Source organism: Leptinotarsa decemlineata, unplaced genomic scaffold (assembly GCF_025532065.1).
Source record: "Leptinotarsa decemlineata unplaced genomic scaffold, Ldec_3_MD MMD2_tig00026294_RagTag_RagTag, whole genome shotgun sequence".
Classification (NCBI taxonomy): domain Eukaryota; kingdom Metazoa; phylum Arthropoda; class Insecta; order Coleoptera; family Chrysomelidae; genus Leptinotarsa; species Leptinotarsa decemlineata.
The window spans coordinates 12,777,787-12,790,895 of NW_027412674.1; the positions used below are offsets into that span (position 1 = coordinate 12,777,787).

A 13,109-nucleotide genomic window follows, 5' to 3' on the forward strand; every position below is an offset into this window, starting at 1 on the left:
GGGCGACTCAAAGCTTCCAGAAAGTTTTTTTATGGAACACAAAGTCATTTCTTCGTCTATTTGAAGTACCTCGAAGTGATTGTGAAACTATTATATACCCCCAATAATTGTTCAAAATAGCCGCCATTGAGTTATCATTTATTTTTATTCATATATTCGGGATACAAACAGAAAAATCCACTACAATATCCACACAATGGAATTATAAAATTGAAAGTATAACATATATATACACATATATATGCATATCATAGTGTCTGAAATTAAGGATGAATTAAAAATATTGAATTTACCTATGGGGTACCTATACTCAATAAAAATCAAATATTTAGAAGTTGCTGAAGAACTAATTTCCACCATGATATCGATGGTGTCCCACTTGAATAACTAAACAAAAATATTCTAACTAAACATAACTGAAATTTTGAAGAATTTTTCAAAGCTGTGATTAGGAATCGATGTTAGCTGGTTGTTCTTGAATGCTGCATTTTATTCTTGGTGGCAGCGAATATATATATTAGCAAAAGCAATTCGATTTTATAAGAGTTATATTAGTGTTTTTGAATTGTTGTTAATATATCATACTATAAAATAGTTGGGAAATTATCATTGAAGTGACAATATGGTAATGAGAATAAAATAGTATCTGAGAGCATCCCAATGGAATAATTTCATTGAAACTACAGGAAACAGTTATAAAATAAGCTAGAAATGGTTCTATAACTATCATTAAAATTTCGCAGAAAAGTATTATAAAACTGATAGATAACAATTCACTTTTATGGGAAAATAAGTTTTATAAATTAGTTACAAAAACGTTTCAGTGATAATTCCTAACTATTTTATAATGGTTTTTCAATTTTATTTCATAAACGTTTCTATGACAAATTTATAAAACACTTTTATTGCCTACAACTGTATTGTGTTCACCGATCATCTAATACAATCAATTAGCATTCTGGAAGTAATTATAAAATACCAATAAAATAAAACTGTTGCAACACTATGGAATTATAAAACAACTTTGCTGGTTGGGAAGGTTCGCATTGAAGTGTACGGAATGTCTAATGATATCAGGTCTCAAAATCTTATCACGAGCTTTCCTGAAAATTATGAAAAGGCTGCGCGCGTCGGGTTAACACAGGTAACACCGGCGTCAAGACTTTTTGCCGTATGCCAGTATAGCTGCGGCTACGGACGGAAATAACGCGAACGGGCATCGCGACGCTGATGCGCCTCGTATCGAACTTTGGTGTGGTGAATTAGTATGATTAGGATATGTCATAGGTAGGTGGAATTTATTTTTCGATTTCTGCCCACAAGCTAGAAACTGTCCATATTTATAGGTGCAAGTTTGTCGATAATATTTTCGATACTGATTTTACATTTATTTTTGTCACTTAAACAGTGCCCGGGAAAAATTAAAATAAACATGTCGCATCCTTCACGCTGGTTAGCCATCTGAAAAACTCCTTCGGTAAACTTCTCGTTAACAGTTTATGATGGGACATTCGACAAATTGGAAGTTGGCGTCCTGATTTCTGATATCGTCCCAAGTTTTATTTTTGTACACCTGCTTGAAGGTCTTTCGGGAATATCATGTAATATATTGCTGAGACAGAATAGCGATACTGAAAATTTTTATTGGGATCCATTGTCACAGTAATTGAATTCGAACTATATTACAATGGAAGATGAGTGTCTGCATTTCTATTGAAAATTTCAATAAGAGATTTTCATTGAAATATTTGTAATGAACAACTCTTTTGTACAATACTCATTTTCAACTACAACTGAAAAACAATTTTGGGATGAACCATTTCGACCCAGTTCCTTTTTCTATTCAACTGTTAGTCTGCTAGCAATCCCTACAAGTTATCATGAGACTCATATTTGAGGGAAGATTACAGTGTTCTTTCTCTAAATCTTAGCCCAATTAATATGCGTAATTCAATTGCCAAATCAAAGAATTGAAAAACACCTTTTCTCAGAATGAATTATCCACTCATTTCAACCCTCTCTCCGTCTGCCCCATTCCGATCTCCCTCGTCTGCCAACTCTCATTCTTTCTTTAATGAGAAATTAAAAAATCGGATTCGGTGATTTATGTAACTGATGAGGTTGATTTCTCAAGGAATTTGTGTATTTTTTCCACTCACAAATTTTGTTATTGGAATAAATCCAGAAATAATACATATTTAATAAACCGGGCCAACAATCGGTAGACTCTTTTTTTGTATTAGGTTGTTTCGAAAGTTCTGTCCGTTTTTATAAGTCAACTTCGAACTGTTATATATCATTGATTACTTATTTGATTGGATCAAAGTAAGCGCCATTTGGATCAGTATACTTTTGCCAATAAAATTCAAGGTTGATTCCGTCGACATAAAAATTGTGTGCTGGGGATTCGATGAAGTGGACGAAACCGATTTTACCTGGTCCTGATTGGCGAAGGTTGTACTGGTGAGAAAGTTATCAAAGTGTATGACAAGATAATAGTAGGTTGGCGAGAGGTCTGGGAAACATAGTGGAGTTTAAAAAAATACGTTAATAATAATTCCATAGCGAAAGCTTGGAATACAAAGTGAGTAGAGAAAAGTGTTTTTATATAATTCGAAATTGATTGATTCCTTCCTTTCTTTGGAAGATTCCAACATTTTTTTGTATCAAGATGTAGTAGTAGAAAGCCAGAAGTTGTCTTTCCCAAAAAATTACTCATTCCTAAAAATATAACCCTTCTGATTATGAGCTGTGTATTTCATTAGTTCGGATTTTCATTGTCTGAAATAATATAATTTGATTCGAAATCCCTGAAAAAAATTACAAAGATTGAGCAAAAGTAACAATTTTATTGAACAACAAATTGAATTTCACTAGTTCAGACTTCCATTGTCTACTATATAAAATGATTCAAAATCTCTGAAACAACTAAAGCAGAAGAAATAAAAATGAATAGCTGAAAATGACAATTATATTAGGCAAAATGAATCTGTAATGAGATAATAGTGAAATAAAATACGAGTTAATATGGAACAATTGAATAAATAAATATAAAGAAATGAAAAAAGAAAATAAAAATAAAAAGTGGAGAGATTCCAAATCACGTTAGTTCACGACGTTTCGATTGTTAGTATCTACAATCGTCTTCGGGTGATGACTGGACTGATTCCTCCGAGAGATGACTAATTATAGGTTGTTTTTAGTACTTTCACTTATCCCCGCTTTCCATTTTCCGCGTCACTGGTTTCGTGAGAGATGACCGTTTTGGCGGAAGTTGGCCATTTTTCGCTTGATGATAGGTTTCCATATGTTGCGTATTTCTACGCTGGCTTGGCTGAATACCTTGTTGGACAACATGTATGCGGCTTCCTTGAATTTTCTCCTGAACCAATGTTCCTCTCGGTGCAAGATCTCAGCTTGGGACCACTCGATGTTGTGTTGATGGGTCCAAACATAGTCTGCTATTCCTGATTTGCTGGTTTCCCCTCGCTGTGTGTGTTTCTTGTGCTCGGCAATGCGAACATTCAATGGCCTCTTAGTTTCACCAATATAGGATTTTCCGCACTCACAGGGTATCTTGGAATCGCAGTCCGCGTTTGGTGGCCTGGTTTTCGTGAGGCTGCTACGGATAGTGTTACCGGATCTGAAGCAGGTTCTGATGTTGTACTTGGAACCAATTCTACTTATCCTCTTCGATAATCCTCTAATGTAGGGAAGTGCAAGCACTGGTTGTGACGGCTTCTCTTCCTTGCGAGGCTCCTGCTGTCTTCTAGCCAAAGTCTTTTCTACCATCGCTTTGGAGTAGTCATTCCGTTGAAGATAATTTTTGATGGTGTTTAGTTCTTTCTCGAGACCTTCCTTCGTATTACAAAGCCCAAAAGCACGGTCTAATAGTGTCTTGATGATTTCTCTTTTAGTCGATTGATGGTGGTTGGATTCGTGGTTCAGATACTGTCCCGTATGAGTGAGTTTTCGGTATACAGATGTTTCCCACTTAGTGTTTCCCACTCAGAAGAGAAGCCGTCTCAACCAGTGCTTTCACTTCCCTACATCAGAGGATTATCGGAGAGGATAAGAAGAATTGCTTCCAAGTACAAAATCAGAACCTGCTTCAAATCCGGTAACACTATCCGTAGCAGCCTTACGAAAACCAGGTCACCAAACGCGGACTGCGATTCCAAGAATTGCATTTACCGGATACCCTGTGAGTGCGGAAAATCCTATATTGGTGAAACTAAGAGGCCATTGAATGTTCGCATTACCGAACACAAGAAACACACACAGCGAGGGGCAACTAGCGAATCAGGAATAGCAGACCATGTTCGAACCCATCAACACAACATCGAGTCGTTCCAAGCTGAGATCTTGCACAGAGAGGAGGAGGTTTAGGAGAAAATTCAAGGAAGCCGCATACATGTTGTCCAACAACGTATACAGCCAAGCCAGCGTAGAAATACGCAACATATGGAAACCCATCATCAAGCGAAAAATGGCCAACTCCCGCCAAAACGTTCATCCCCCACGGAACCAGTGAAGCGGAAGAAGAAAAGGAGGATAAGTGCTGAGAATGCTGGGTCTTCTGATTGAAACCACAAATGTGCGTATAGCTCCTGTTGGTGACACCGTGATGTTTTTTCATTTTTGGTAACCAGTTGTTGTCACCTTTACAATTGGCTGCACCGCGCTGATGAGGCCAATAGCCAGAAACACGTGTCCGCGGTTTGCCTCCATATCTCTTGAGTGTTTCATATTCATAATTTCAACATATTCGATTAACATTTCAAACCTTTACGGGGAGAAGAGGTCATATCGAGAAGAAGAAGAACTGAGGTACAAAAACATACAGGTACCAAATTTAGGAAATCAAGAACGGTATTTATGTAACAACATCATTGTACCCGCACAGTAAGTCATCTGAGTAGGGTCAGATGATGACAAATGTGATTTTGTCGAAACGTTGCGAAATTCATTCCCATCGGGGATGACAATACACCACACGGAACAAACCCGAAGAATAACTTCAACATATATATTTATATTTATATACTTTAAGTAATAACCTAAGCTTTCGTCAAGTTGATCAATTTAAATATTGAATAGTTTTGAATGATTTTTGGTATAGTAATCTTCAAAATACAAATTGTTATCCATTGAAAATTTTGTATTTCATCTTTCCTCGAATTTTCATTCGGTACTTTGATGAGCTGTCGCGAATGATAGGAAGTGTTGTCAAGAACTATTACACTATTCGTATCCAAATTTGGGATCAATGTGTTTTCAAACAATTCCTCAAAAATATTAGCTTCCATGTTCTTATGATAGTCAACATTGCAGTCCTCAAGTTTTTTTCACATAATTTCAAAGAACTCGAAACCCATTCTTTACTTCCTCCGCAATACACAATGATAAGTCGCGATCCTTTGTTTGCAGGCATATTAGGCGTACACATTCTCGAACCATTCCACCCTTTCGTAACTGCGCCGTGAGTGTCATACCAAGTTTCGTCCAATTAGAAAATTTGCCGTTGTTTTTGTCTGTATTTAGTTATCTGTCCTGAGTATTTGTCACGCAATTACACTTTTATTCTACTTTCCATAACTGATTGGCGTTTGTTCATTATTTCAAATCTGAATCCTAGTTTTTTTATCCAATTCTGAAGAGTTTTGTCACAGTAGCTCACGTTATGGCAGGAAGTTTTCAATTTCTTCCTTATGATTTCATTTGTAGGAATCTCATTGCTTTTGTAACAATTGTATATGGTTTTTTTCAAAGATTTTATCATATAAAAATTTGAAGTTTTGGTAATCCTGTATCACATCGCGTCCTGCGTTAGTGAGGTTTGTTTTTGACTATTTTACGTACAGTTGAGGTAGGAATTTCGGTTGAATCTGATGTTGCTTGTAATAGTTTGTTTCCCTCGAAAACAAATTCGAAAACAATATTCAAATGCATTCATCGCTATTGCAATCACAATACTGGAAAAAGTCTGCGTTGTTATAACACCCGTTATAAGTATTAGTGCTTGTCCAAGGACGCCACATTTTGACCAGATAACAAGAATTTCAAGTGATTATAACTACAAGTTATAGCCAAGTCTATAGTCCACGTGGGCCAGTTCGCTGCCGGTTCATTAATATGTATTGGTTTTTTGGCCTTTGAGAATGTCGCCAACTTTAAATGTGCACAATATCGTTTACTTCGACTATACAGGAACTATCAGATTATAATTTTGTCATAGAGCATAACCAGCGGCTATGGGGGAAGTATCTCTTTGCCGAAACTTACGGTAATGATTATCAATGTAAATGACAATTTGAAATGTACATAGATATCACAGTTGAAATTAGTAATTCAGTGAATAACTGCTCAGAAGAATCACCATATTTTTTAAAACACATGGTTCTCAAAATCTTTTTGTGAACAATCAACAGATCATTCAATCTGCTGCAGTTACCGTGGCAGACTAAGTAATAATTCAGACTTGAGTGAACATAGGCAAAGTAATAGCCTAATAAAATCAATACAACAAATCCTAAACAGGTGGCGTAATCAAACCAACATGTCCGCCACTCACAGCGGTCCTTCCTGAATGTATATCGCGGACATAATTGTAACCATGAGACTAGATTAAAAATAGATGCCTCGTATCTCAATTTAGTGCGTTAGGTAAACATTTTTCATAAATAGAACGAGTGTGATATTCTGAAATTTTATTAATATATTTAATAATTGTACTGTGGAATTGTGAGTGAACACATAATCTCTAATTTCGAGAGAGATAAATGGGTTTTCATATTAATAGTGAGATGTGATCTGTTATTGTAGCCTACAAAGAATATATTCTGCACTCGCTGGTGAGCTGCAGTAATGTATAAAAACTGTTTAATGTAGATTAAAACACTCTTGTCTATGACGAAATCCAACAATATTCTTCATACACAAAAAAGTGTATTGTTTCTAGTGGTTGGTTCGAAAAAATGTCATATTTTTTCCCCACCTAGCCACCTCCACCTAGCTACAGCTACCTCCAAAAATAATGTATATCGTACAAGAACTTTCTCTGAATTGGTCAGTTCGTTCAGAGCGGATTCCATTATCAGTTTCCTTCTTCGTTGTTTCGACTGTATCCAACAAAATCACAGAGAAGACAGTTGTCAACGTACATACGAGTTCATAAAACTGGATTTTAGGTTAGGATATCTTGTTCATCCGTCATGTATGGATTCTTGGTTAGAAATACTGAATACTTCGAAGAAGCTTCAACATCCAAATAACTTTATTTCACTTTTGTTGAATCTGGGCTGGAATATGATGTGTTGTGTGGAATCTCTACTATTAGGTTCATTCAGATGAATTAGAAGCCCTTTTAGAGGCGCTTCTTAAAATATTTATCTCTTGAACTTGAAGGCTCGTATTCTACTGTAGAACTATCCTATTATGAAAAGCTTGAAATTCGCAATTTTCGAAGTTTCGAGGTGAGGCGTGAATAGAATTCAATTTTTTTTCTCATTCACAGTCACTACCAATATCATTAACCAATATCATTATCTGCTCTCAATGGTTACAGTTGTTGAATTTTTTGGTTTCTAGACGGTTATCTAGGAATAGTATCACCTCTCAACTCAACACTCCGCGAACAAATACAGGGTGTCCCTGGACTTCCTCTTTTCCTCTCGGGAATGTATAGATGGGGTCAAAATATTACCAGTACTTCATATAACTTTTTTTCCTAAAATCCTTCGTTACCAAAACTTTGAAATGACAGATATTTTTCAATATTTTTCAACAAATTAAGGTTACTTGGACAATTTTATGAATAAAAGTACTCGTGTGGAAAGTCGATCGGAGCAACGAGTCTTGATAAAAATGTAGTTTCACTCGACGACATCAAACCCGCTCGTCCACCATTATTTGAAATGAATAATTATCAAAGCAGAAATAATAATGATAACGTTAATTCAACAACATTTATCCTGAGATGTCTACCATTATTCGAAAATATTAGTTTTTAAGGAAAATGGAAATGATAGGTAAAATGTTCATAACGAATTTTTATAATGCAAACACGTTTAACTAACGAAACTCAAGAGCCTCAAGAGCAAACAGAAATGAAAAATCCGCTACAGAAACTGCTCGATATGACCACCTTCTCTCTCTATACATTTTCTTAGTCTGCGAAGACACCCTCTCTGTACTTGAAATAGCATTCCAGGGTCGTTTCGTATGGCTTCACAATGTAATGTTATTCTATTCAACAATGCATCTCTTGTGTGAATAGGTGTAGCGTGAACAAGGCTTTTTAGATGCCCCCACAGAAAGAAATCCAATGGATTTAAATCCGGAGACCGCGATGGCCATGAATATGGCCCACCTCTACCAATCCATCTATTGTGGAAAATATGGTTCAGATGGTCACGCACAATCAAACTAAAATGAGGAGGAGCGCCATCATGCATAAACCACATATCTCTTCGGGTTTGCAATGGAACATGTTCCAAAAGTCCATTCAAATCGTTCTGAATGAACTCCAAATAACGTTCTCCATTCAATCGGTCCTGTAGAACGAATGGTCCTATAAGATGGTTTCCTATGATACCAGCCCAAACATTCACGTTGAATTTCCGTTGGTGTTTGGTTTGCAATATCCCATGGGGATTTTCTTCGGCCCATATATGGAGATTATGAGAGTTGATAACTCCATCTCTACTGAAACCTGCTTCATCAGTGAATAAAACTCGAATAATAAAAGTCATATCCTCTCTTTGCCTATCCATGAACCAATTGGCATATTCCAGTCGTGCTGGAAAATCTTGAGGTGTCATGGCATGTACCTTCTGGATGTGAAATGGGTGGAGCAGTTGTTCCCTAATTATTCTATGAATAGTGGACTTGGATGTATGGAACTGTTCTGATAGATTTCTGATGCTCATTGAAGGATCATCAGCGAGGGCTTCCAAAATATTTTCCTCCAATACAACGGTACGTACAGTCCTAGGAGCGCCCTCACCACCTCACACGAAACGTGATTATTCCACACGTATTATGTACATACAAAATATGGAATGAATTCGATATTTCATAGTAGAGTAGCTTGTTAGTTTAAAAACACCACGAATCTACAGAACTTGATATTTCTTTTGAAAAAATATCTGCTATCACAATTGTGACTTTAACTTCCATATAGGTACTGTACTTTTTGTTTACGACTTCATTTTAGCATACTTTGTATTATTCCTGTTATAAATGTTGTTGAATTAACGTTATCATTATTATTTCTGCTTTGATAATTATTCATTTCAAATAATGGTGGACGAGCGGGTTTGATGTCGTCGAGTAGAACTACATTTTTATCAAGACTCGTTGCTCCGATCGACTTTCCACACGAGTACTTTTATTCATAAAATTGTCCAAGTAACCTTATTTTGTTGAAAAATATTGAAAAATATCTGTCATTTCAAAGTTTTGGGGTGTGGACCATCGGAGGTAGTCCGTTCCTGACTTTGTAGCAAAATACTGACTCCTGCATGAAAGCTCATCGACGGAATTCATTTGTTTAGTCAATTACCAAAATTTGGATGATTTTGAATATTCACTTGAAAAGTTATCAAAGAAAAACATTTTTCATTTTGTAACTTCGAGGGCCCGTAACTTGGTTACGAAGACTTTTAGGAAAAAAAGTTATATGAAGTACTGGTGATATTTTGACCCCATCTATACATTCCCGAGAGGAAAAGGGGAAGTCCAGGGACACCCTGTATAATGAGGATAATATCCAATTCATACAATGTGCGATAACTGGAAATCTGTTAGTCGTGTCCAAGATATATTCAACTGCTAGATTATACAAATAAACAGTCATTTCCTAGCTAACTGATAGTTTTGTTTTTCATTAAATTTTTTAGTTTCACAAATTATATAATGACAGTAAATATTTTTATATGCCATCGTTTTTCTCAATTCTATAATTGACATCATCCTGTAGAATAGGGTATGGAATGAATAAATAAATATTCATTCACTTGATATTCAAACTCCAGAAATCAGCTATACACGCCATCTTCTGCCGATTGATACATATTTCTTGGCTGAAAAAGACCTTATCATTTGAGGAGAATGACATTCGCCACACGCAAATGCTCTGCAGTATATATAGGCCAAACCGGTAGGAATTTTGACGTAAGGCTCCGTGAACACGTCTGTATGGATGAAAAATCTACGCTGTAAGACACTTATGTTAATGTTATCATTATAAATGTTATCCAATTTGGCATGTGTTACGGTGAAACATCGAGGTATACCAGTGAGGATGACAGTGTTCCATGTAAGTGCAATTTTTTATCATCCATTCAAAGTAGGACTCATGTGAATGATATCCGATTTTATTCCACAACGAATGTTTGAAATACAAACTGAGTAGAGAAAAGTATCTTCTGTATAATTCAGTGTTCATATAGAAGTATTTGTTTCTGAAGAATTTTTTCTTTCGTGTAATTCAATGTTTATATGAAAGCTGTTTATATGAAAGCTGTTTCAGGTGGACTTTCTTTCAGTTTGTGTCTGAAAGTTACTTCGTTGCATGATCTACACATCCATATGTATATAGAGTTACTTATTTTCAAATTGATTACTTCCTTCCCTTCTTTGGAAGATTTCCTCATCTCTTTTTTTGTATCAAGATGGAGTAGTTGCAAGCCGAAAACTATCTTTCCCAAAAATTAATCACTCCTAAAAATATAATTCCTGCAATTCAGAAATAAAATGTTTCTGACCTAAACAACCCTACAAAAGTGACCTCAAAATCCTACACATATGTAATGAAGTCATTGAAATTAATAAATCAATCAAAAACCCAAAATATATACTCCTAAACGAACCACTCAATCTATGTAGGACTCTCCTCTTGAATTTATGAGTTTGACAACCTCTATAATCTTCAGTGTTGAATTTTAGACTGTTCACATTTCCTTTGAGCGACGACGAGAAATATGTTGGTCAAACTAAACGGACTATATTAGCTCGCTACAAGGAACATGTTTCGCATTTTCGGTTTCACAGACCGGAAAACTCTAAAGCGTCGCTCAACATGATATAGTGGTGCATGACAACAGGTTTCTGGATGCCTTCGAAAACTTGGAAATCGAAAAGTGCGAAATGAGTTCTTCGAATAGCGACAAAGGCGCTATTTTGAACAGTCTTTTGTTTGGTCTTATACGTAATAATTCTGAATGAAAAATCGATGAATATTAGAGATAATCACCAACATAGAGGAAATACATAACAAATCAGACGTTTTGAAAACAGATAGTTTAGCATAGAAACGATAACATGCAGTATTTAGTTATTACTGATAACTGGTATAGTTAGGAACAACTAACAGGTAGTAGTTAGACCACTAGGATATAAAAACACTAACATAGAAGTGAAATTTAGTAATGATGATCTTCTGAGGATGCTGACTTGGCCAGCGAAAGGCGCATCAAGAGATCGTGTAATATCGAAGGCTTTCGTTGATGGTGTCATATATTCTTCCTAAATAATTCAGAGAATAGTCTCATTTTGAATAACTTTCTCTTCCATAAACATAAACAATAATCTACACGATAAAATCGAACTCACCGTAGAGATAGAAGAGAACAAGGAGATAATTTTTTAATCTGACAATTTTCAAAAAACAATGATGAATTCGACTTTAACATTTTCCGAACATTGACAGATTGCAAAATACCATTTGACTCTTTCAAGCCTATGTCACAGAAATTGTCTGCATTCAGGTCAATGATACATAGGGCTTCCACAATACCCCTTTCTAAGTGAAATCGCAATCATCAAACAAATAACAGTTGATAACGAAATACACATTTCTCTAGTTCAAAAATCAGTAATGAAAGAACTATATTTGATTTCCACAAAACCAGAACACAAATATGTTAGTATACAAGTAGAATCTTCGAGAATATTGAAAATTATCTTTGAAAATCCAATCTACAAATATCCTACACACCCGAAAGAAATTTAAGAAACAGATTATTCGATGATCAACCTAAATTAGACAAAGCCCCGCCATATATACAGGCCAAACTGGTAGAAATGTTGATACAAGGTACCATGAACCTGACATTTCTGATGAAAAATCATTAATGTATGGCATGGCAAAATTCGAAACATTAAATAGATAAAGATAATTCAAAAACCCTCCACACATGTGAAAAAAGAAAAATGGTGAATTTTTTTGAATCTATGGAAATAAACAAGTCAAAAAAAAATCCTCAACGAACAACTTCCGATGAACCTACAACCCAGTTTCCAAAACCTACATTTCATCGAAAACTTTTGTTATGTTCATCGATATACTGCTATTAATTGGAGTTATCCCAGGTATGGACAATGTGGGTATCAAATTATCTATGATAGGTATAGGCAATGTAGGTGTAAATACTCAGATTCGAATGTAATCTAGTCAGTTTTGAAAATGGTGTATTGACCAAAACTAGACGTGGACCTTGATAATACCCAACAGCCTCTTTCTCTGCAGAAGACCGTCTCTTTTGGAGGCATAACATCAATCGAATTCTTCGGGAAATTAAAGAACTCCGTATCGCGGATATGTAGTTCAATATTTTCTGTAACGTTTTATGAAATACAACAAATCACCTCCAAATGTTACTTCTCCTAGCTTGCACATCATGTACTTGTAGGAATTGTTAGCTTCCTCGAATTCTAGAGCTGTAGCAGCTTCACTATAAATATAATTCATAGCTCATTTGCTCATTACATTCTGGTATCAGTCAAATATTTTGAGGAAGTCATTATGTCCTCTGAAGTTCAGAGAGTTCGCTGAATCTCTGAAACCAATATTCCAGTTGAGTTAGTATTTTTTCCAGATTTCATTCTGAAGGCTAATGTCACTTCATTTCGGTTCAGATGGAGAAGTCTCCCCTTACGTTTGGCATTCTCTTTTCGAATACTTTTTGAAGTAATAGCTCATATTTTCACTATCGATTGTTAGATCTTTGAACCACAAATGTCTTCTTATTTCACGATCATTTGTTCTCCTGCTGACTACAAATATTACGTGAATCTTTAATGAGTACGAGACTTCTCAGTATACC

The 13,109-nt window shown here is 35.6% G+C and overlaps 1 protein-coding gene across 9 annotated transcripts in view; it reads left to right on the forward strand.

The window, feature by feature from the left end:
- The first annotated feature begins 1,173 nt into the window (after window positions 1–1,173).
- Window positions 1,174–13,109, forward strand: part of Stacl (SH3 and cysteine-rich domain-containing protein) — a 379,844-nt gene continuing 367,908 nt past the window's right edge. For 8 of the 9 annotated variants that reach the window (XM_074180450.1, XM_074180451.1, XM_074180454.1 and 5 more), the window contains exon 1: window positions 1,174–1,287. The gene's annotated coding sequence lies outside the window, so the exon portion shown is untranslated. The remainder of the gene's footprint in view (window positions 1,288–13,109) is intronic. The other variant, XM_074180461.1, reaches the window with a different exon arrangement.